This window comes from Nanorana parkeri, unplaced genomic scaffold (genome assembly GCF_000935625.1).
Source record: "Nanorana parkeri isolate BGI_ZX_2015 unplaced genomic scaffold, ASM93562v1 scaffold525, whole genome shotgun sequence".
NCBI lineage: Eukaryota > Metazoa > Chordata > Amphibia > Anura > Dicroglossidae > Nanorana > Nanorana parkeri.
In genome coordinates, this window is record NW_017306793.1 from 314,226 (window position 1) to 338,965 (window position 24,740).

Below are 24,740 nucleotides of genomic sequence, written 5' to 3' on the forward strand. Positions count from 1 at the left end.
AGCGATCTGGCAGCAGCTGAGTCGCCAGAATTGCTTCTATTGTAAAGCCAACAGCCCGCTCTACAACTGTAAACAGAGTTTGTTTAAACGGGCCCGCTGCCATTGACGTACTATGTACGTCGCTGGTCGCTAAGGGGTTCTTTTCATCCCTACGGATGGTGGTACCCAGGACACGAGGCTTATAGAAAGCTAAAATGGTCAATTGTGAAACTGCTGTAAAATTATGAAACGTGCTAAGTGTGCAAGTTCAAGGCTGCCTCAATATTTATCAAACAGACAAGGCAATATATGGAGTCAATGGTCTAAGGTCACAGTGCACATCTAGTGGGAAATACATTCTCAGCTGGTAACAGCAAAGAAATCACTGTAAAGAATGAACATTCTAATGATTACATCTTTTAGAACACTGTCATCTTCCACTGCATAGCACTAGTTAAAAGGAGAACTATGAGGGAAGTGAAAATCACTCACTCTCATAGTTCGAGCCGACGTGTGACAATGAAAAACTGTCACAGGTCGGCTCAGTAGATCGGGGAGTGAACACATACCGTCCCATACCGACGGTCACTCACGGCTCCCTGCAGGGATTCCCCCCGCCGCTCTGATGCTCCAGCGCTGACTGGAGGAACGAACGGGTTTTGGGGCAGGTACAGCTGGCTCTGCCTCTAGATAGGCAGAGCTAGCTGTCAATCACACAGCTGGGTGGATCTCAACAGTAGCTGTAGCTCGCGACATACTGAGCTTTGTGTCACAGGAGAACGCTAGTTTATGTCCTCCCGTGACCCTGAGAACTATGGGGAAAAACACTAACCCCATAGTTCTCCTTTAAGAAACATGTATAAAAGAACCGTGCTACATTGGAAAGTATTGAGTTTCATCCATGGCTACGTACTATGCATGTTGCACGCTACAGCTGGCCATACACTGGTAGATTTTTGTAGGAATGTTTATAGATAAATCCCAACAGAAACATTCAATAATGCCATCATGTTGTTCAATATTTTGTTTGGGTTTTAAAGGAGAACTATGGGGTCAGTGTTTTTCCCCATAGTTCTCCTTAGGCCCCATTCACACTGCGCGATTAGCAAATCGCGCGTTAGCTGCGCGATTTGCATTTTGCGCGATATCGCGCACATGCTTGCATTGAGCAAGCTAGAAATCGCGGCTAAAATCCGCTCCAAAAAAGGGTCCTGCTGTAGCGACGCACGACCCGCGACAGCAGGACCCTTTTGCTACAGCTCGCGGTATACTGAGACGCCGCAGCCGGAGCGGATGCCGACTTAGATGACGGGATCCGCCCAGCTGCGTGAGTGACAGCTGGCTCTGCCTATCTAGAGGCAGAGCCAGCTGTACTCACCCCCAACCCCGTCTGTTCCGCCAGTCAGCGCTGGCAGATCGGAGCGGGGAATGCAGCCCCTCCCCCTGTCACGGCAGAGAGCCGTGACAGGATCGAGAGGCGAGCGAACCCGGTATGTGTTCGCTCACCTCCCGATCTACTGAGCTGACCTGTGACAGTCTCATTGTCACAGGTCGGCTAGAACTATGAGGTGAGTGAAAAGCACTCCTCATAGTTCTCCTTTAACCATTCAATTTTGAAAACGAATGGAGTTTTCTAAACAAAATCCACCTTCAGTGTTAGAATTTTGTTTGAGAAAAAATTTTCCATCCTGCTCCTTCAATTTTTTCATCATCAATGTCCAAATCGATCACCAATTTGACCCCATTAACCACTAGAAAATCAAACGGATGTTCTGAAAACGAAGTTGTGTGAGGAAAGTTCTACTGTGTAAAGAAAACAGAAAGCAAATGAATGACCAGGGTCACATTTGTTCTTAGTGGTCTTGAACCTGTGCACCGGACTTGTGTTTTCATTAGTATACGTGCATTTGCAGGGTTGGGGGACTTTCAATTATTTTTGTGGGGACTAATCGATGATGAGAATCAATTGTAATCGATTAGTTGTTGCAGCCTTAGTGAAAATTGTTTTGATTTCACACATTCTGGGGCAATAATGAGTTTGCTGTTTCTAAGGATGCACACGTATACACTTTTACAAGAACTACTGAATCATGCTACATTTTTTTTTTTTTTTACAAAAATAAGGAAGGAAATCACATTACATCCTCACAGGTTTTTCTGGTGAATCTCACGGAGAAAGATAGATTTTTATACTATGCAAGCATTACTCAGCAGATAAACACAATGTCAGGATGATCTATGGAAGACTGAAGCATGGATCTACAAGTTGGGTATGCCAGGGACAACATTTTATATTAGAAGGCTTTTTACATCTTCCAAAATGTAATTACCTAAAATTCAATGTATGCAACTGAATTATGATAGATCAACTCATTGGAGATCTCAATGCCAGAAGTCTGTTGGAAATGGAATTCCCAGTATTTGTGCTTTGTTATGACATGCTATTTTTCTGTGTAAATATGGATTTGACTAAACTTCCAACTAATCCTGCCCGATGAGGTGTTGGCGAACAACAATAAAGAGACTTCAATTGCGGGGTGGGGTGGGTGCACAGCACAAACCGCAATCTCCTTTGTCATCTAACGTGGCAGTGTACTGATTCACTGTGTACTGGTAAGAGGCCAGAAGTAACCATTCTGGCCTCTTACATGTTCAAATTTTTGAGACCACTGATTGCAATACTTTTTAGTTTATTATCAAAACCAAAAGTTGGTAGCTTTCCTAAGCACATATGTCTTGTGCTGTCACTCCTTCAAAACACTGCAATGTATCCATCTAAGGCAGTGGTTCTCAACCTCTGTAACCTCAGGACCCACATTTGTCTTTGGTCATTAAGCCCTGGTTCACACCTAGGCGTATTGCATATGCGCGGTTGTCGCGCGGTTTTTTAAACCGTGATTCGCAGTAAAAAAATTGCGCGGCAAACGCGCGTTTCCGAGGGCTACTTGGCTGTATCCCAATGGAAACGCGCAACAAAAACGGCCCAAAGTAGTACATGTACCTTTTCAGACGTGGGCCGTTTTGTAGCGCGTTAGGGACGGGCTGAAATACGCCAAGGTGTGAACCAGACCCATTGAATACAATGGGATTTAGATGTTTGAGCGTTTTGTAGAGCGTTCGTCGAGCGTAGAACACGCTACAAAACGTTCAGGTGTGAACGAGGGCTAAGTCGTGACCCAAGTTGCACTGCAATGGAGCGCATGGCATTGCGCGTTCTGATGTGCGGGCAATAGAACTGTGGGTGGGAGGTGCATTTGGAGGGCCATTCCAATGAATGTCAATGCACTTCTCACACCAAAATGCGCGGTAGGTGCGATTGCGAAGTTCGCACTGTAAATTAACGCACTATACTAGTGTGAATGGGCCCTCAAAAACAACCACAGACACAATCTCACACACATACACACTCCCAAAAAAATAAAATGCAAGCTCTTTTTTTTTTTTTTCTTCAGCATGTCAATTTTTATTAAGTATCAAATAATACAATACAAATAAGTGCAATCATCGGCAGATAACATGAATCGGGCACCAGTGCGCAGACTGCACCTGTAGCAATAACAGTTCAGAGCACTTTAACTGGAATCCAGGATAAATCATAACAACATAACATTGAAAACGTACCATAGCCATATTACTTCCCTAATAAGGGAGCCAGGGGAATCACAATCTAGGTGGTGGACAACCTCAACACAATATAGGTATTTCGTGGGAAAGATCAGGTCGTTCTTTTTTTAAGATCCACCTAGTCTCCCTATCATACGAGAACTGGAGTGGATCCTCAGGCTGGGGTCCAGTGTGGGCTGCTGTGCTGTGATGGAGCTCCATCCATATGTTCCTTGCTTACAGCTCCCTCGCATGTCCTGTAGAGTTGCCAAGAGCCAGAATGTGACGTCACTACAGTCCAGGCACCTCTACAGGACATGCGAGGGAGCTGTAAGCAATGCACATATGGATGGAGCCTACCCTACCTCAAGCTGACACTCGGCATCGGGCAGCATATTTTGAATGGCTGCTTGGTGCAAGAACTGACAGTGCTGCGCTACTGGGAGGCTGAGGAGCCTCTCACCTAAAAAAGTGGAAGGCACACGAGGGACCCACTGAACACAGGGTTGCGACCCACTTTTGGGTCACGACCCACCATTTGAGAACTAAGGATCTAAGGTGTAGCAGTAATGGGTCTATAGGGCCCCTTTAAAAGGCCACTTCATGGAACAAAAATTGTATAAACAATTGTTACTATTTTAGATAAACACTGACTACGATCAACAAAACAAATGTTCATCTGCTTCAAGCCATAAAGATATTTTATGGCAGATTAAAACTGCACTCTCAGTCTTTATCAATGCTGTGAAGTATATTTTTTACTTTAGATTACTGAAGTCATGAAAATATGGACTTGAAAGTATGCAGATAATGCATTCTGACTCTAACCATACTACCTCAGAAAGATGGAACCCATTCAGATACCTCATTAGTTACAACAATAACTGCTCTTGTATATTAAACCCTTGGTTCTCAACTGGTGGGTCGTGACCCAAAAGTGGGTCGCGACCCCATGTTCATTGGGTCACTGCATGCCTTCCACTTTTCTAGGTGAGAGGCTCCTCAGCTTCCCCCTAGCGCAGCACTGTCCATTCTTACAATGAGCAGCCATTCAAAATATGCTGCCCGGCACCAAGTGTTGACTTGAGGTGGGGTGGGCTGGGGGTATGGCCGCGAAGGAGTTACCTCCATAGGTGCATTGCCTATAGCCCCCTTGCATGTCCTGTGGAGGTGCCTGGACTGCAGTGAGATCACAATCTGCTCCCGGCACCTCTACAGGCACACATTTGAGTTCCACAAGCAATGCACATATGGATGGAGCTCCATCACAACACAGCAGCCCACGTTGCCTTGCGTTCCATTGCAGTGCAACTTGGGTCGCGACTTAACCCCTTCGTGACTGACGACGTACAGTGTACGTCGCCAGCATCGGGGCTGTTTAAACAGACTCCCGGTGACTTTTGCCGCCGGGACTCTGTTTAAACTTGTAGAGCCGACCGTCGGCTTTACAACAGAAGCGATCCTGGCGACTTACCTGTCGCCAGATCGCTTCACAGTATTTTGGGGTATCTCTAAATTGATGACCTGTGGGGGCTTTTAAAGCGTCTTCTATGGACTTTTTGGGGTACTGGGGTTTTTCGCCGTTTTACGGATGCACGCAATTTGTAACCTGGGCATGTTGGGTATCGTTTTACTCGTTGTAACCTCATCTTTTATATTTCATTAAAAAAATGGGTATTTTGTTGTGTTTTGGGGCATTTAATTAAATTTTTCACTAAATATTGGGGTTTAAAAAGGAGTTGCGCTAATATTGCGCAACATAAAAATTTGCAACTACCACCATTTTATTCTATAGGGTCTTGGCATTCAGAAAATATATAAAATATAACATGGGTACAAAAAAATGAAAAAAAGGCCTCAGTCATGAAGGGGTTAATGACAGAGGACAAATGTGGGTCCTGAGGTTACACAAATTGAGAACCACTGTATTAAACCATATACAAGCCAAAATCCTAGCATATTATGCCCTTTATAATGTATTATAAGCTTTATTCAAAGCTAATAATAGGTCCTGTAGCACAATTAGCAAAGAGAACAAGGCACAAAGGCAGTTTTAACATTCTCAAGCATTTCTCAGGCACATTATCACAAAGTTTACTCGGCAGTTCTATCTTGTGTTGCCTTTACCCTAGAAAAATCTGTCAATGAGTATGATATTAGGTTGATAACGCTGCACCGTCTATTGCTCAAGATCAAGTGTAGTATCTGCTGCCAGGACAACGCTTGCCTTTTCTGCACAACACCTCATGGGCTAAGCTGAGAGGCCTTTTTTTTTTTTATAACAAGCCAGGCGGCCTAGCCAGTGTCTTGCACTTATTTAAAAGAGAACTATGGGGTAAGTGTTTTTCCCCATAGTTCTCTTAAGGGTCACGGGAGGACATATACTAGCGTCCTCCCATCACCCAAAGCTCAGTATATCGTGACCTACAGCTCGCGGTATACTGAGACTGCCGCAGCCGGGACGGATCCCGGCATTACAATCGAGACCAACCCAGCTGTGCGAGTGACAGCTGGCTCTGCCAATCTGGAGGCAGAGCCACCTGTACCCGCCTCCTCCACCATCCGTTCCGCCAGTCAGCGCTGGAGGATCGGAGCGGAGAGGGGTGAAATCCCTTAAGGGAGCCCTGACTGACAGTCACTGCTCTCTGCAGGGAGATGATCTAGAAGTGAGTGAGCGATAGGGCTGCAACAACTAATCGACATAATCGATTATAATCGATTATTGAAAAAGTTGTCAACTTTTTCAATAATCGATTAATCGGCTTCCGATCAGTACGACGGTATGTGTTCGCTCACTTCTCCAATCTATTGAGCCGACATGCGACAGTTTCATTGTCGCACGTCGGCTCGAACTATGAGGATGAGTGATTTTTACTCACCTCATAGTTCTCCACGTTTACTTTCTCCACTTTTTATATGTGTGATTTCACTCCACTAAGATCATGGGTGTGGGTCTTCGGGACCAACCCCGGATCCTCCCCGAGCCTGAAGCCCCCAACTCAGTATTCGGTAGTCAGCTTCAGCCAATCATGAGGAGAGGGGTCTGCCTGTCTTTGGCTAGGTACATGAGTGTTCTGCCCCTGCCAGGAGGAGCTTTGCATCCTGGAGGGTCAGTGAAGGGCTCTCTTTTTGGAGGACCATATCAACACACTCCAGTGCACCTTTTTCTGTGTGTTCACATTTACTTTTTTCGTTCTCCTAGGTGTTTAGTTTGTGCACTATTCATCGACTTCAAAAAAAACAAAACAATAAAATACTAGGAAAAGTAACAGGTTTACAGGGAAGGAACTATAGGTAAGCTGTACATAACTTCCAGACCAGCACTAGACTTCTGCAAAAATCAAGGTTAAACTTTCTGGAAGTAAAGCCCTACACAGAAATATGCTATACAGTGGCTGGGAGCCACAGCTATCTTCTGCAATCCCAGACACAACAGTTTTCAGACTAGGGGCTAGACATTTTAGGCACTGTGCGCCATGCTGTGAGAAGTAGGGAAACAAGGCAACTGCGCACAGAACCTGTAAAGGTGCCCACACACCTTGTGACAATCGTAGATAATTGCGGGAAATTGTGCGATCGTACGATTATCGCAAGGTGTGTGGAAGGCGTGCAACCTCTCCTAGCGGTTTAAACTTGCCCGTGTCTTCCCTGCGCGCTCCCGTCCGAAAATGTGAAAATTCTCGGGCAGCTGCAAAGCATCTTGGGGCGGGTGCATGCACAGTTCACATTTTTGGCCGGGAGACGAGAAGAGACACAAGGTTGGTATATGGACGCGTGCACCCGCACAGACACGGTGGGACAGGAAGTGCCAGCAAGGACAGAGGAGTCAGCGCTGTATCGGACACCCGCCGCAGCGCTGGAGAGAAGGATGAAAACTACAGGAAGGAGGAAGATCGGATAAAGAGACATCATTTAAGGTAAGTGCTTTAATTAGCATTGGTGGGGGATCTTTGACTTTAAAAAAAGGAGAACTATGGGGTCAGTGTTTTTCCCCATAGTTCTCCTTAGGGTAACGGGAGGACACAAACTAGCGTCCTCCCGTTACCCTAAGCTCAGTATACCGCGAGCTACAGCTCGCGGTATACCGAGACGCCGCAGCGGATCCCGACATGGACGTTGAGATCCGCCCAGCTGCGTGAGTGACAGCTGGCTCTGCTTATCTAGAGGCAGAGCCAGCTGTACCCGCCCCCTCTCCTGTCCGTTCCGCCAGTCAGCGCTGGCAGATCGGAGCGGGGAGAGGGGAATCCAGCCCCTCCCCGTCACGGCAGAGAGCCGTGACAGGATCGAGAGGTGAGCGAACCCGGTATGTGTTCGCTCGCCTCCCGATCTACTGAGCCGACCTGTGACAGTCTCATTGTCACAGGTCGGCTAGAACTATGAGGTGAGTGGAAATAACTCATCTCATAGTTCTCTTATAAGTAATCATTTTACATTTGGCTTTTAACTGGCCTAAGAGGGCACAACAGTGAAATACCCTCATAATCCCATTACAACAGTGAAACCACTGGTGAAAACACTGCAGAGAACTAGAAATCACTTGGCAAGGAACAAAGTACCCATTCAAGTATTCCAAACATGTATTCAGACTCATTCTCTGACAACAGCCCATGGGCGTTTGTACTGTAATGATGACAGATACTGCAAATTGTACTATTAACGCTTCCATTACCAAGTACAAAATCTTTAAGTGGACCTTTACCATTGACAGAGGGTGTGGGCTCTTGCCATAGTGTGCATACTTGCACCTTACAGCACACTACCCTCTTGTGTGCCCTCCTCCAGGCATGCTCTGTTCACGTTCCCCCACAACCCTCTGTCTATGGCTGTTGACATTTTCTGCCAGTCTTTTTCAGGTCCAGCTTTTTTCCCCCCTAGTTTTGGATAGAATAAGGAAGAGTTAACCCTCTGCCAGGTTTTTACTAACATTCGAGGCTTCATAAGGAAAATGTACCCTTACTTTCTGTCCTGCTGACATTTTACCGGACAGGAAGATGAGTGGAAGATGTTGCTCCAACAGCAACAAGTTTGTGTACCTGTTGCAGATTTTCCTTCACTTCCTGTCTGGTGAAACTATGCTCAGCAGAATAGGAAGTGAGGGTACATCTCTGTAACAGAGCCCCCAATAGCAGAAAAACAAAGAAAAAAATGGAATTGTAATCATTCTGCACTCCAAAACAAGAAAAAAAATGTTTTTGGCTTGACATACGTTTTATCATGTCCAAGTCGGTATTGAACAGTCTACAGGACTACAGTGCATGCAGGTAAATAGCAATGTGTAGCTATCAAACAAACACCATTCACCTTCTATAGCTCGGACTTTGTTAAAATCTGACTGATTTCTGACTGATTAACGCTAGTGGTTACACGTTAGTATGGATCATGGCACTGCCTTGCAGAATATGCCGGAAAGACTTTAAAGGCAGTATAAATGGAAGTGCGTGTTCAAGTGAGGTTTATAATTCATTAAAGTGCATCTATAACCAAATCGTTTTTTAGCTTCAGAAAGAGTAGGGAAGAGTTAAACCGCTGCCTGGTTTGTTTGTGGGGGGGTTTTTTTTTTTTTAAATGATTGTTGTCTTTGTGCCACCGGGCACTTTCCATTCCTTCACCTGTTCCAGAGACAACAGGAAATTAAAGGAAATCTCCTTAAGTGAGTGGAATTTCCCTCTTAGACAGTTGTCCCCAGAACAAGTGGAAGATTTCCCCTCACCTCTTGTTCTGGGGACAAGTCTAAAATGTTGGCTTTCCCCTCGCTTTCTTTCTCAGGGACAATGGTCACCAGTGCTAATCTAAGGGTGAATAGGGACACAGACAACAACGGAAACTTCAGAGGATCTAACCCCTTCCCCACTCTATCCAAACTAAAAAGAAAAAGAAAAAGAAAAAAGGGTTTTGCCTTAGATGCACTTTAACTTTCTGTATATGGTTTAACTTTTTGAAGTTCCACTTTAATTGAAGTAGACAACATCCCAAACCTATGATTATATCATAAGCTAAGAGTTTACATAAGTATTACAGGCCCTGTTAGAAACATTGTGTTCCACAGACGTTTACCTGTTAGGACAAGAGGCTGCCCAAATATTCTCAGGTCACAGCACAGTGCACAATTGCAGTGCAGACTAAGCACTTTAGGCTGATCACTGAAAACATAGTACTTGAAGTCTGTTGAAATGTAAGTAACTAAACTCAAGTACAATAAAGACATTGGTCTTTTAGTGGCTACAGATACAGTAAAGCCAGGTAAACACGCTTCCAATTTTGCACGGTTGTTGATGAACCGGGCAAAATCGGTTTGTAGGTGCCAATGTCGGCACCTTTCCGCCCAGCATCCCTCGATCAGCTGATTGAAGGAGCCAGTGGGAAAATTTGCGGCCAAATCAAGCTAGCAGCCAATCAGTTTCTTCGGTGTATTCTGACAGCAGCTGCTGTCAGAATACAATGAGGACAGCGGGGATTCCTCAATCAAAACTCGTAAGCACTGATGGAGGAATCTGTTTGTGTTTTTTAAATGAAAAAAATAGAACCATGTATACCCAGAACAGTATGTTAGTGTGCAGTGTAAAATGCTGCTTTGTGTGCATTCAGTGTGTGTGCAGCCTGCACTGTGAACTGTTAAGGGCAAAGTATCAACAGATTAGGACTGAGAGCATGGAAGACAACTTCAAGGATCCCTCTAGTAATGAATTGTGTTCCACAAGTGACAGTCTGTGCTTAGCAAAGCATAGGCAGGCGCTCTTGCCTTTCTTTCAGCATGATGTGTGATCAGATGCGTCCATGGCCCCTATTGAAGGCTACAGGCCTGGTGTGTTCACTGAAAAGAATATGTGATCGCATCAAAGCACATACAGGAAAATGTGTGGTTTTTTTAAAATTCCTCTGTACATGACAATGTTTGAGGTAAACACATGCTCACTTTACACTGTAGAAAATGAGGGCCTGCTAATTAAATAGAGCAGTAAATTCATGCCTTGTTGCTCTCAGCGCTGTTACATTTCTTTCTACACTGCAGAGTGCAGACTGCACACAGGCTAAATGTAATTAAAGCAATGTTTAAACCCATCTGTGTCTTTTTGGAAGCCCCCAGAATAGAGGAAGAGGCAGGAGGTTATAAATTTAAAATGTGGTTTCTACTTAAAAGGGCCAGTTCACAACTAATCCAGTGCGTTCCAGCACAGTTAGTTGCTGGAACGCACTTGATCGCATAATAAAATCCTCCCTGCATCGCACCACAAGCATTGTCGAGTCACACATTCTGATGCAGGCTAACGAACTGCAGGACAGAAGGTGTGGCTGCGGTGCCACTTACTTGAATGCACCACCATGCCCCCTCTCGCCCCAGATTGCAGAGAGGACTTTATTATGCAATCCAATGTGTTCCAGCAACGAATGATGCTGGAACGCACTGGATTAGGTGTGAACCGGCCCCAAGGGCCCATTCACAGCATCTGCATTGGAGCTGCGCTGTCCTTTGTTTCCAGTGCAGTCCCAGTGCAAGACAAAGCTATTTGCCTTGTCACAGATGGTGCCCATTCACACCACCACATCGGGGTTAGGAACATGACGGTATGCGCTTAAAAAGTAAGGTATGCCTTACTTTTTTCAATGCAGTGGGATGTCGGTTAGGAAAACGGAGGTGCATCGGGTGCCAGTGATACTCCCTTCGGTGCTTGGTGTTGATAGTGGAAGTGTGGTGGGTGTCAGTGATCCTCACGTCCGGGGAGGGGGGGTGGGAGTTGCCTCCGGCGTTGCTGATAGAGGCGTGCCGGGTGTCAGTAATCCTTCTGGCGAGGGGGTAGCGGGGTGGTGATACCCCCAAATAATATTGCCCAGTGCTGGACAATGGTCATGGAAAAGTGAGGAGGGGCCCCGTCTGTCATCCCTGTTCCTAGTACTCAGTGTGCGAGTCTGGTATCACAGCACCGATAGCCACTCTAGCTTACTTTAGGACGCCCTTATTAAGGCCCATTCACACCAGGGCGGTTTCCGCAACGATTTAAAAAGGGAGGTTTTAGGGGATTGTAATTGCATTTCAGCGCTGAAACACAATTAAAAACGCCCAAAACCTCGCTGATCAGCGCAGTTCCATTGAAAGCTGTAAGGAAATCTGCAGTGAAGAACACAACAAAAATACCAGGGGGCAGTTCGCGCCCGGATGGGGGAGATTCTGATCGCGCTGAGCCACGCGGTCGCATGAACGGTCCCCATAGCAATGTATGGGATCGGTCATGTCGGTGGATCCGCACGGCCAAACTGCCCCGGTGTGAACGGTGCCTCACTCTCTACATCTTCTTCACTCTTCAGCCAGCCTTTTTACGGTTTATGTTTCATTCAGAAATGTTTTTTCGATTCCCTTATATTTGAATACTGTTCTGTTAAGACATTCACACTGCACTGAAAATATGTTTTCTGGACATATCTTCCCCAGGCTCTGGAACAGAGTTTAAGTTTCATAACACATGGGATGGATTCCAAAATAAAACCTGTACTTTGTTGCCAAATCTAAAGAAGGTGCTCTGAAGCCAACTCTGGTTAAAAGGAAACTGGACAAGGGATCGGTTTTCTATTTTCCTGTCAGCCTTTAAAACAACTAGAAAAGACCATTTCCGCAGGGCAATACCACCAGAAGGGAGCATTTGAGGGAGAGAGTTAGTGACAAATGATTAGGCCCACAGTTGAGCTAAATATTGCTCTAGGCCAGGGGTAGCAAACCTCCGACCCTCCAGCTGTGGTGAAACTACAAATCCCATGATGCATCTCTCTTCGGGAGTCATGTCTGTGGCTGTGAGAATCTTGCAATGTCTCATGGGATTTGTAATTCCACCACAGCTGGAGGGCTGGAGGTTTGCTACTCCTGCTCTAGGCTATGGAGGGTAAGCGCCTGTTTGACTTGAAGTGGGTAAAGCTAAAATCTGGGCACAAAGATTTACAATATTATTATTCCTCAATGCACACAAAAGGATTTAAATCCACTTGGTGTGCCTTTGCAGACCCAGTTATTACATTGTAAAAGGCAGTGCCATCATCACTGCGCTGTACCTAGCCTATGCAGAGAACAGAGCTGTGGAAGGGGCCCAGAATCAATGTTCCACCCACTACAGACTGTGTGTAGAAAACTACAGGAGGAGGTGGAGACAAGACCGGGCCCCCTGCAGACAAAATAACAGCAGTGACTGGTCTTTATTACAGAAAGCTCCTGCATAGCAGCAATGCTTCACACTGGGATACTGCACAGATCTGGAAGAAATACATTAGGCACACCAAGATTCTACTAACAATATATACACCTGTTATATTTAGAGAATGTGCCCTTAACCTGACAACCAGTAATACCAACTGACCCATAGAGTTGTCATAGCAGCTCACATTCTGTCATTTTTACCAACAGCAGTCATTGAGACTGTCAGACCTTGAGATGGTAGCACTAGGACCCAGGGGTAACGCCTCTCATAGGGGTCGCGTCTCCTTGACAACGAATGCCTGCTGTGCGTGTCACCGAGAACGCCGCAGGAAGGCCTAACAAACATTAAATGGATAAAGAATGCAGGCCAGCACTCACCCGCACCGGTCTTCTCGCCGCCACACACCAAGAACAATGCTCCGTGCTGCCCCCGGCTTCACACACCACTGGCACGTCAGCTGACTTGAGGACGCGGCCAACAGCGCGAAGAGACAGAAGAGGGGTGTGTGAAAACCTTCCGAAACCAGGACAACTCGTTTCCTTTATCAAGACTCTGTGAAGTTGTGGTAATATTATCAGAAGCGAAGAAACTGCTTTCGTTCAGCAAATACCGAAGTGTTCGCTAAATTAAACAAACTATAAATGGTGCCAGTTATGCTAAACCCCTTTTTCGGCAACAGCTCGTGTTGGTACACCCCAAACCCTGCCCTCTTCCGTGGCCAGTCGTACCGGAGAACAGAGAGCCTATGAGCGTTGAGGGTGCCTCAGGAATGGGGCGGTGCCCGGGGGACTGACGTCATCGAGGAGAAGTTGGGCAGAGGTTACGGTTTTGTTAAAGGGACAGCAGATTGTTATCTTACGCAATGAGTGTAGGCTGACAAGTATAGCAACGTGCAATACTGTGAAATGTGCTGTTCACAATGAAGGGAATTTATCAAAACTCGAGCAGACAAAATCTGGAGCAGCTCTGCACTGCAACCAATCAGCTTCTTTCTTTAATTTTTCTAAATCTTAACTAAATAAACTGGAGAGAGAAGCTGATTGGTTGCCATGCCCAGCTGCTCCAGATTTTGTCTGCTCCCGTCTTCATAAAGTCCCCTCATTGTAGGCATCACAGTGAATATCTGAAGGGAACCGGAAATCCTGATGTTGAAGGTGACGTGAGTAAGAGGATGTACTATTACAGAATAGAGAAAATGATTGCACTCCTTTACAGATTTTAATTTGTGTTGGATAATATTAATGTGACATTAAAGCATCTTTTAGACCCCTGTGACCTGTTCTTATGTCTATGGAATGCTTACACACTATGGCAACTGTTGTAAAAAACAAGCAGTCGGCAAGTTTGAAAAAGCGGTGCCAATTGATTCCCACCCTTCGATATTTTTCTGTTTCTATCTGTCACCATAGATATACTGAGGGGAATTTATCAAAACTGGAGCAGACAAAATCTGGAGCAGCTGTGCATGGCAACCAATCAGTTTCTCTTTCATTTTCAAATCTTAACTGAACAAACCGAAGAGAGAAACTGATTGGATGCCATGGACAACTGCTCCAGATTTTGTCTTCTCCAGTTTTGATAAATTCCCCCCACTGTATACTTCAAGTTCAGATGAGCCAGCCTTAAAGTGTATGTAAACCCTAAAAAAAAAAAAAAAAAATGAAAAAGGCAAATGTTAGCCTGACACTACTTATGCCTTGTGGGCCTCCTCCCTTTTCTCTACAGGCCCTATTCTTCTGTTTGGACCTGTTGACCCTGACACTATTAGAACCTCTGCAGCAAGGATGACAATACTGCCCTAGTGGTAAAGTGACACTAAACTCAGGAGTTAGATCTTAAAAATACATTAAAGTATCTTAACTATTAACATAAATGTATCTTATTTGTGTATCACTCGGCTGTAGATCCTCAAATCATCTCTGAATTGGTGTCGACTCTGTGCTTCCTTGTGGAGGGGGTCTAATTTTGTTGTAAAGTAGTCACCACACCAAGCTCACTCCTGTGATGGACTACAATCTCAATACGAATTAGTAAATTAAGCATGAGATTGTAGCCAACACAGGAGTGAGCTTGGAGCGGTGGCTACTTTACAGCACACACAGGGATCATGGGGAACAAAAGTAGCCACCCTCCAGAAGGAAGGACAGTGTCAGCATTCAGAGATGATTTGAGGATCTACAGCCGAGTGATACACAAATAAAATACATTTTTGTTAATAGGTAAGGTAGTTGAATGTATTTTTAAGATTTAACTCCTGTGTTTAGTGTCACTTTAAGCCGGCCATATATTGCTCGAATTTCAGTCGAGTTCTGCTAGCTCAGCCTAAATTTGACTAGTGTGTGGCCCCAACATCCATCTGCCATTTGCTGTTCTCAGCATTGTCCAAAAGGGAGGCTAAACACCAACCCGCTGCTTTTAGGGTCACTTGTAGAGATGTAGCGGTCGGCGGGAGTACCCACAGCACGTAGCAGGGCACACAGGAAATTGACACTCCCGGAAGTGTCAGTTTCAGGAGAGGCTTCGGTGGAGAATTTCTATTTAATGGAGCAACGTGAGCAGGAAGTGGGAGAGGTAAGTATTTCCTATACTTAGGAAATATTATTAGTACTTCTTTACAGGTACAGCTTTTATTGGAAAATGTATCTGACTGCCAGAGTCACTTTAAAGTGGAAGTAAAGCCTCATTTTCAAAAGGTTCTGACAGGCAGAAGAGATTGTGTTTGTCTCTTCTGTCATAGACGTTTCTGCCTGCCTGTCAGCACATTTTTCTACAACTGTGCACTAAGCCGGGCCTCCACAGCTCAGCGCACAGTCCCGGCAGGATTCTTGCCTAAGTTAAGGAACTCCCATGCGCGTGAGCGGGAGTTACATCATCAGGGCTCAGCCAATCAAGTGTCTGAAGACCCAAAACCCGGAAGAGGACAGGGAGAAGATTGCAGTGCGGGTGAGCGAGCGGAGCAGTGCTGGTGAGGATCACTTTTCTAGTTGAGTCCACCATAATGTGCTTATATGCTTTGTATACTAGCACATTATGGCAAACAGCTCCTGGGGCCCAATTTTTTAAGCAGCCGTTTACTTCCACTTTTTAAGGGCCTACGTTGATGGAATCAGTTTGAGAAGCTTCTGAGATCATTCAGAATTCATTGACAGGCACATTCTACTTGCACTTGGCCTTCTGCTGAGCTGCATTTGACTTGCTTCAAGCAACTCCCATAGACTTAAACCACACTCATACCTGTTAATATCCTACAATTACCCTCCTTCTCCCTTTTTTCTTCTTACTTTCCTCTTCCCCCTTTCATACACTTTTCTCCCTTCCTTCCTCTTTTCATCACCCTTCACTTTCCTTTTCAACGGGACTCTGTCATTTCTCTATACCTATAACTGTTTTTGCTATACCGTGTTTCCCCGAAAATAAGACACTGTCTTATTTTTTTTTTTTGCACGAAATAAGACACTACGTCTAACTTTCGGGGAAACACGGTACTATGAGGTTCATTTAGGAAAGATCCACTTATAGCTGAATGGATGTTGTACTCATGGCACTAGCGCCCCTAGATGGCACTGAGTAGAGGAATTTCCTACACTCGCTAGCGCCATCTAGGGGTGCTAGTGCCGCGAGTACAACATCCATCCAGCTATATGCCGGGCAGAACCTTTATAAATTAACCTCTGTGTGTATCATCAAAATTTGCTACATCAGAGTGACAACTGTCATCTTTAATACCATCATGCGAAACCTAGTGACTCTCAAAACCTACCTAGCTGAAAGAAAAAAAACAACTCTTTAAAGTACATGAATGAACCTTCAGCAGACATTGATTACCAATTGACTCATGTTCTATGGTCCTGGATGTGATCACTGTATCACCCTATGGTTGAATATACATTTGAATGTATTTTGTTTTTATAATGTTAAGGCTGATACAATTCTATATTTACAGTTTTATATATTTCTTGAATTCAAAAAAGCACCCCTATATGTTGTAAACACATATATTTCACTGTGATGTGTCATGCCCACTATAGATTTATACTGGGAAGACTGGCAGAAAGTGCCCCTGTCTTTTAAAGGCTAAGTTTACCTTTTGGACCATGATTTATGTTACACCCATATCCACCTATGTTCTGGGTGTAATATGAAACATGGTCACATTGCAACCCTTCATTATTCCTTCCGTCCATGTTACTGAACGTCCGTATTTCCGGAATGGACATGGACGGGAGGGAGAACCTGCAGAAACCAGAGCACTGCACCCACGATCCATGGGTCTTTACTGGCACCAATGGGAAAAAAATGCACATTTTTTTCTTTTAGGAAGAAGTGTGCATTTATTATTTTATCTAAAAAGTGGGTTTTACCTTTACAATCATAGCAATGCCAGTGGAAATAAGTGGTCTTCATAACTCTTCAACATGTGCCAAAAACTGAAATATAAGATCTGGGCGCATTAATCCTTAAGGTGCAATGCTTCTGTAACAATGCAACTTCGGTATTGTATAATCAGCAGAACATTGATGAAATAGATCTGAAATAGTCTTTTGCTCCACCTTAGGTTAGAGCAGTTCACAGAATGGGAAACACCTTACTGTGTGTCTGTGCCATATGATCTTCTGTGACCAAAGTTCATATTTGTCTCTGCTACATGTGCGCTACTAAATGCTGCAATCATTTCCAACACTTTATTTTAATGCACAACTTATTTGCTACTATATTTTTTTCATACACTTTTATATTCTGTTAGTTATCTTTTAACTTGTTTTAATGTACACTAGTCCCACTCAAGGAATGAGTTACCTATAGGTGTAAGACGATAATGGCAAGAAGTTTTTAAAGTTTAGCTAAGGTGACAGCTGATATGTTACAGTGTCTGTTCCTAGACAGATCATTTCCGGCCTATTTACACTTTCTCAATGCACGTTAATGCACATCAGGTTAATGCATGCAATGCATTAAGTTCTTTCATTTCAACGGCATGCCTTAACTCAATGCACATTAACACACCACAAAAACGTAAATAGGCCCTCAAAATGCTTGATAGGTTCACTTTATGTCCATTGACAGATGTACTTTAACCCTTTCGCTGCCAGAGCTTTTTTTTTTTTGCACACATGTTAAAATCCACATATAAAACCGAGAATTACTTAAACCCATAGAGTTATATATTTCCAGAAATTAGAGACCCTGTAGAATAAAATGGTGGCAGTTGCACATTTTTATGTCACATAATATTAGTACAACTGTTTAGCAAACCCAACATTTCAGTAACAAAATACTTAAAGGGGAACTATGAGGCGAGTGAAAATCACTCAGCCTCATAGTTCTAGCCGACCTGTGAAAATGAAACTGTCACAGGTCGGCTCAATAGATCGGGAAGTGAGCGAACACATAGCGTCTTTCGCTCACCTCTCGACCTATCCCTGCAGAGAGCCGTGACTGTCACTCACGGCTCTCCGCAGGGATAGATCGACTGATTTATGTTAACTATATTTTCTCTTATAAAGGAAACCTTTTGTGAGAGAAGCATTGAGCTTTCCTTATGAAAGTAATCTTGCCTAGCTAACCCTCTGGCTTTAGTTTTATTCATTTATTACAGGCATTAATATAGCACTGCCAATTTAAGCAATGCTTTACATAGTATTATTTCATATCAGCGTACAATCTTACAGTATTCTAGGGTCCCTATCTCACACGCACGTATAAACTAGGGCCAATTAACTTACCAGCAAGTCTTTTGGGGGTTGGAAGAAATCGGAGTACCTAGTGGAAACCCATGCAAACCAAGGGAGAACAAGCATACAGATAAGGACTTTTTATCTGACTTGTATGACCTCCATACTTATCTAGGTCAGTAATGTAAAATGTGTTGCAGCCAGTGTGTCAGCATAACAGTCAGGCACCAAGCATTTTAAGGACAGAAATGGGACTCCCAGTATTTCCCTTCCGAAAGGTTCAGGGCCTATTTACACATCCCATTTGGTGAATTGCATTAAAGCGTATATTGTAGTGTCATTTATTTTGTATGGCACACCAATTCACTAACAGACCTCCTATGCATGTGTGTAGTGTGTTGCGGCACACCCTAACACATGGCAACACACTAAGTAAGAAAATATGCTACATGCCTGTTTTTTGGTGTGCTTGCAGCTCATTCATTTGAATGGGTTGCATTAACGTGGCATAACGAACATTAGCTTTTATGGGTTGACGCAACACTCCAAAATGAATGTGATTAAATGGGTCCCTATTAAAATGTAAGGGAAGGTGATATGAAAGATATGAAGGGAAATTACCTGAAGTGAACACAAACATCCAATCAATTGCAGGGGACATAGAAAAAATAGACTTTATCTTGGGGCACATTTAGTATGCATTGCTCTAAGGAAGCCCATATGAGCTGTCAATCCACCCCAGTGTGTCAATAACTAGACATGACCGTTTATTTTTAACATGGTGTGTTGAGGAAGGTGTGTTGGGTGTCATTCAAAATGATCACACCAATGCATGTTACTGCAACGCAAACTTTTTTTCTGCCCTAGCCCATGGATGAATGTTTAAAGTGAAATGGGTTCTACACTGCACTTGCCCCAACTTCTTGTCTTAGTAAATCAGGCATTGTATTCTATTCTTCATGCTTAGTCTGGTGTAGAACCTTCTCTCAGCCATAGATGCCATAGAAGAGAAAATATGTCACCAGCATACCGTGGATCCTTGAACATATAGTACAAATGTTTATTGAAGCAATCACATCACAAATAGTGTCAGTGCAATGTTTCATGGCCGCCCAGAACCCCTTTGTCAGACATGTGATCATCATGAATCCTTGAACCTATCATTCAAAAGTTCAGTAAAGCCATCACATCACAAATAGTGTCGGTGCAACAATTCAAGGCTGCACAGAACCCCTCGTCAGACATGTGATGGTCACGGATCCTTCAACATATCATCCAAAAGTTTAGTGAAGCGATCACATCACAAACAGTGTCAGTGCAATGTTTCAAGGCCACACAGAACCCCTTTGACAGGCATGTGATCATCACGGATCCTTCAACATATCATCCAAAAGTTTTGTGAAGCGATCATATCAGGAACACTGTCTGTACAACGTTTCAAGCCCGACCAGGACCCCTTTGTCAAGCATGTGATCATCACATGCCTGGCGAAGGGGTCCTGTGCAGCCTTGAAATGCATGTACTGGCACGGTTTGTGATGTGATTGCTTCAATAAACTTTTAGATCATATGTTCAAGGATTCTTCTGCGCTAATTCCAGTTAACCAGATGGCTGTTGCTACATAACTCCTTACAGCAGGAACCTCCCAGGATTGTGTGCAATGGGAATATATCCAGTGTTTTCACTCAGCCACGACACTGGCCAGAAACAAGTTTTGCAATGGTGTACAAGCCTCAGGATTACTTGTTCCCTTTTCATTATAAGTGCAGCGGAGTAAATCACTTGACTTACAAAATTGATAAAGCTTTATGCAGTCCTGCACTTTTTCTTGTTTGACAGTGACAGTTACCAGGGTTAACAATTAAAGTATAGTTTCAAGTATATTGCAGGTATTAATAGCAGCTTATCTAAAAGTTCTAGCTGACTGTTCGTAAAGCAGTACCTGGAATTCTCTGTGTCTAAAATGTTGTGTTCTGGGGGGTAAGCAAGGTCAGGACTTAACCTTTGTACACAATGGCAACTGACCTTATCTAGAATCATATTACTTCACTGACATCAGAGAGATGAACCTGTTTTCAGGAGGAATATGTTGATTGTTCTAGGACGTGTCTTATAAACTTAGTTCACCACAAATGTATTGCCAACAACTCTATTGACTTTACTTTCTGAACGTTTGTATAAATGTTTCACCGCTCTCATTCCCTGAGCCAGGAAACCTGGGAAGCCTTAACATTTAAACTTAAATGAACTAGACCTAAAAAACCTAGCCAAAATAGTTTGTCATCTGAGAATGATATGTGCATTCTCTTTATGAAATGGCTTACCGTAACTGTCAAGTAACCCTTGTTGAAGTTATAAGATTAGGTATATGTGTACCTGTGCATTGTTTTCCTTAAACAGACAGAGGGAACAGCAAAATAAAGAGAAAGGCAAAAGAAGTAGAAGGTTACAATAAACTGGTATAGTGGTTTGCCACCAGCACTGAAAAACCTAGTCAAGTGACACCACTCCTCTGCATCTACTATGAAAATGTTTGATGACAGACTGCCTGATATCACAGATTATTGTTATAAATAGTTATTATTTCTGAGCAACATACAGTCCTATCTTATATATCCTATATTTACATTTTTAACAATTAAAGCCCAACTCCAAGATACATTTGATTGCCTGCTCACCTCTCCCACCCACACCCCACTATCTGATCGCTGGATTAAAAACAAAGCCCTACCTAAAAGCCATTTTTTTCTGTAATCACAAAACACCACAGCACATAGTTTTCTGCTCTTCCGTTTACTTTCAGCTTTGGTCTTTCTGTGTGTCCTTGTCAGCGCCTGCATAATGTGGACACTTCCTATTGGATGTCCACTGGCCAGGGTCCTTTAGGAGAAGACCGGCATCAGCGGAGAGTAGTGATGGGGACCAGCAGTCGCAGATGCTATTGTACTGCTGGATTTGTGGCCCCCCACCCAGGAATGGTGGCAGTAAGGGACCTACAAGGGAAACTTAGGTGAATATATCTGACTTCACAAAGTAGCAGGAAACAAAAGCCTCCTAGGATGGATTAGAGGTTGGTGGGAGCGAGGGATGGGAACAAAATGATTTTTGTTAGACTTTAACTTTCAATCTGGTAGTAAATCCAAATATTGTTGTAATAATTGTGTAATATTTAATTAGTTGGTGTATTTATTCATAATGAAGTGATTAAACACTGTGGAAAAATTATATAGCAAGTGATTGATCACTGTAAGTAAGATCATTGGCTTGAAATGAACAAAAAACATAGTGAAGAGTGTTCTGCACATTAATATTTTCAACTTTTATCAGTATAACAATTGGAATCTCTGGCAAGCAAATAATTACATGGATGCTATTCTTTATGATATCCTAGCTGGCCATACACTGGCCACCGGGCTATTGTATTGTAGTGGTGTGTGTGCCGCTGTCAGAATACCCTGTCAGTGACTGCAGTCAATCAGCTGAAGTCACTATTCAGCTGAGGATTTTCGGGTCGGCTCCTTAGACAAAAGTTGGTTGAATAATGTACTTTTTTCGAACGGGGGGGGGGCACGCCCCGGGTGAATTTCCACCAAAATTCTAGCAGTATATAGCCAGATTAACAGTGCATGTGCACATGGGCTGTTCTGCTGTCTTGAATGCTCCTCTCTCTCCTGTCCCAATTATCTTGCAATCCCTAAATAGCAGCTGTAAAAACCGTGTAAAACTTGCAAGGACTGTGTCTCATTGCACTGTAGGCTTTCCAAAATGGACAATAAATGAAGCGAGCTTGGAGCGATGTCTACTCTACAACACACAAGGACCATGGGGAACAAAAAGTAGCCACCCTCCAGAAGGAAGGACACTGTCAGCACCAATTCAGAGATGATTTGAGGATCTACAGCTGAGTGATACACAAATAAGATACATTGTTGTTAATAGTTGGGGTACTTGAATGCATTTTTAACTCTTGAGTTTAGTGTCACTTTAAGGACTGTCTATCCCTGCTGCAGAACTTTAACTATGATATTACTGTTCCTCTTTTCCAAAGCAGTTTATATACAATTAATATATGTTGTCTTTATTTGTTCTCCTTAACATGTGAATTAATTTTGTAGATTTTTGAACTGATGCACCTTTAATTCAATCAGCAACTTTTTGAATTTCTATTCGTTTCCTTATCTTGCTTCAAAAACTAACATATCAATTTCTATTACTTCTCACACCTTTGTTCTTTTCTTCATATTTACAAAGTTGAGGAAAATGGGATTGAGTGTATTTTCATGATTCCGATATTAGTTTAGGTTATCCTTCACTGTAAAAAGACAGAAAAAATCTTGTTGGCTTCTATAGGCAAGACTGAGAATGGTTTTTCCATAAGGCTCAACAGCTCACCAAAATGTCACTTTTGGACTAACGTGTTATTACCAAGCACTTTATTTCCAACATTATAATTTAAATGTTGACAAATGAGATATTCACAAGTGCTAGACATCAAACTACTGAACAACCTCCTGTGTGGCTTAGGCCTACCTTGGTTCATACATTATAATTATTACTCCTCCCAACCATCGCAAGTACTAATAAGAAAAAAATCTTGTGCAACAATCACGTAACAAAATTAAATGATATATCAATGTACTTACGTGAGTGTTATTCCTGCTGATGCCTGACTCTAATGATTAAATAAAGTTTGACCCAATGTACTAAATCTTCCTGCTATCCTTATTCTAATTACATCACCTATGTTAACAGGATTACTATAAGGCATTATTTCTTGTGAAATATCTATGCAGTTGGAAATTAAAGGTGGAGTTCTGGGAGGAGAATGGGATTTTAAAAGTGGTCAGGCCAGTTTGTAATTGCTGTTGACTACACTTTACAGACAGAACTGAACCATTCGTATCAGTCTCAAAAGGAGCTTGCAATCTAATGTTCTTACCACAAAAAGGCTAATTTGGGTGAAATCCCACCTCTAGTCCAAATGTTTTTTTGTTTTGTATAGCGTGGGAAAGGATTAGAGCGTCTGTCAGGTTTTTACTTCTATTTGTAAATTGACTGGGGAGAATTCTCATCACTTCCTCTAGTTCTCTGTGTGGTCCCCAGGACAAGACATATAGGGAATAACTTTTTCCAGGACCGAAAGGCAGTCATAGCAGAAAAAAAAGGTCACAGAGGAATGTCCATTTACACTTAGGATAAGAGAGACTCATATATGGCAGGATTTTATAATGTGATGGATTCATATTGCTATTTACGGGCCAGCTGCAATTTGGGAGAATATTAGATCTAAGTTAATGAGATGTTTTTCATTCACTTTAGAGTTAGATGAGTTTTAGGCGTAATAGGGGGCTGTGGGTGTCTGTTTGTGGGTGTCATTTGTATTTAAACAACTTTGTTGTTTTTTAATGGGTTAAGCAGCGGGAAGGGGTCTGTGCATAAGTTAAAGTTCAAATGAATAAAAAGGACTTTTTACATATTTAAAGAGGGTGTAAAGTTGTTTTTTGATGCTCATATACACTTTTTCTTTTCTTTTTTTGATATATGGTTGATATATTTCTGTAGGAGCATCTGCCCTGAATATCTTGCAACTCCCCACCCCCTTAAATATAGTGCTAGGGATCCCAGTATTTATAGTTAATATATATTTATTGTGACATAAGGAGAGGGGACATCATTGAGGGGCGGTATGTTTCCCCTCGCTTTCTATCCTATGTGCATGAATAGCGGAACCCTGACCAGGGTTTCGCTTTGACTTTGGGTCCGGATGGTCCAGCTCGGGCTTTGGGTCTCACCTGGATAGTTGATTGCTTGATGAATGCTTGTCCAGGTGAGATAAAAGGGGAAGGCTGAGACATGGTTTTGCTCTGGCCTGGGACTCAGACAGCCTTCTGAGAGAGCTACATGTTGGATGTGTTCATAGAGAAAAAGAACTTTGCTGCCTGGACTGTTTTTCCCAGGGAAGGTGATCCCCCCCATTCGAGCTATACCCCCACATAATGTTTTTATTTTTTGTGGGTTATCACTCTCTTTTTTCGGTTGATCTTTTGAGCCTATTGTTGTGGTTTGCACAGACCGATCCTTTTTGCTGCTATATCTCCTCTTTATATATTTCTGTAGAAGAGTTATCTATATATTTATTATAGGGTTGCACAGATACCAAGTACAGTACTCGGTACAAGTACGAGTACATGTACCGATACTTTTGAGCTCCAAGACTACACTAGAGGCAAATTCAAAAATTAGGAGGCAGCTGTCATTTGTACAGAGCCGTAGCTAGCTCCTTTTGCGCCTGAGGCAAGAACAGAAA

General features: G+C 43.2%; 1 protein-coding gene across 1 annotated transcript in view; it reads right to left on the minus strand.

The window, feature by feature from the left end:
* Positions 1-13,273, minus strand: part of LOC108791088 (NADPH--cytochrome P450 reductase) — a 53,702-nt gene extending 40,429 nt beyond the window's left edge. The window contains exon 1 of the mRNA XM_018561471.1: positions 13,139-13,273. The gene's annotated coding sequence lies outside the window, so the exon portion shown is untranslated. The remainder of the gene's footprint in view (positions 1-13,138) is intronic.
* Positions 13,274-24,740: the final 11,467 nt, after the last annotated feature.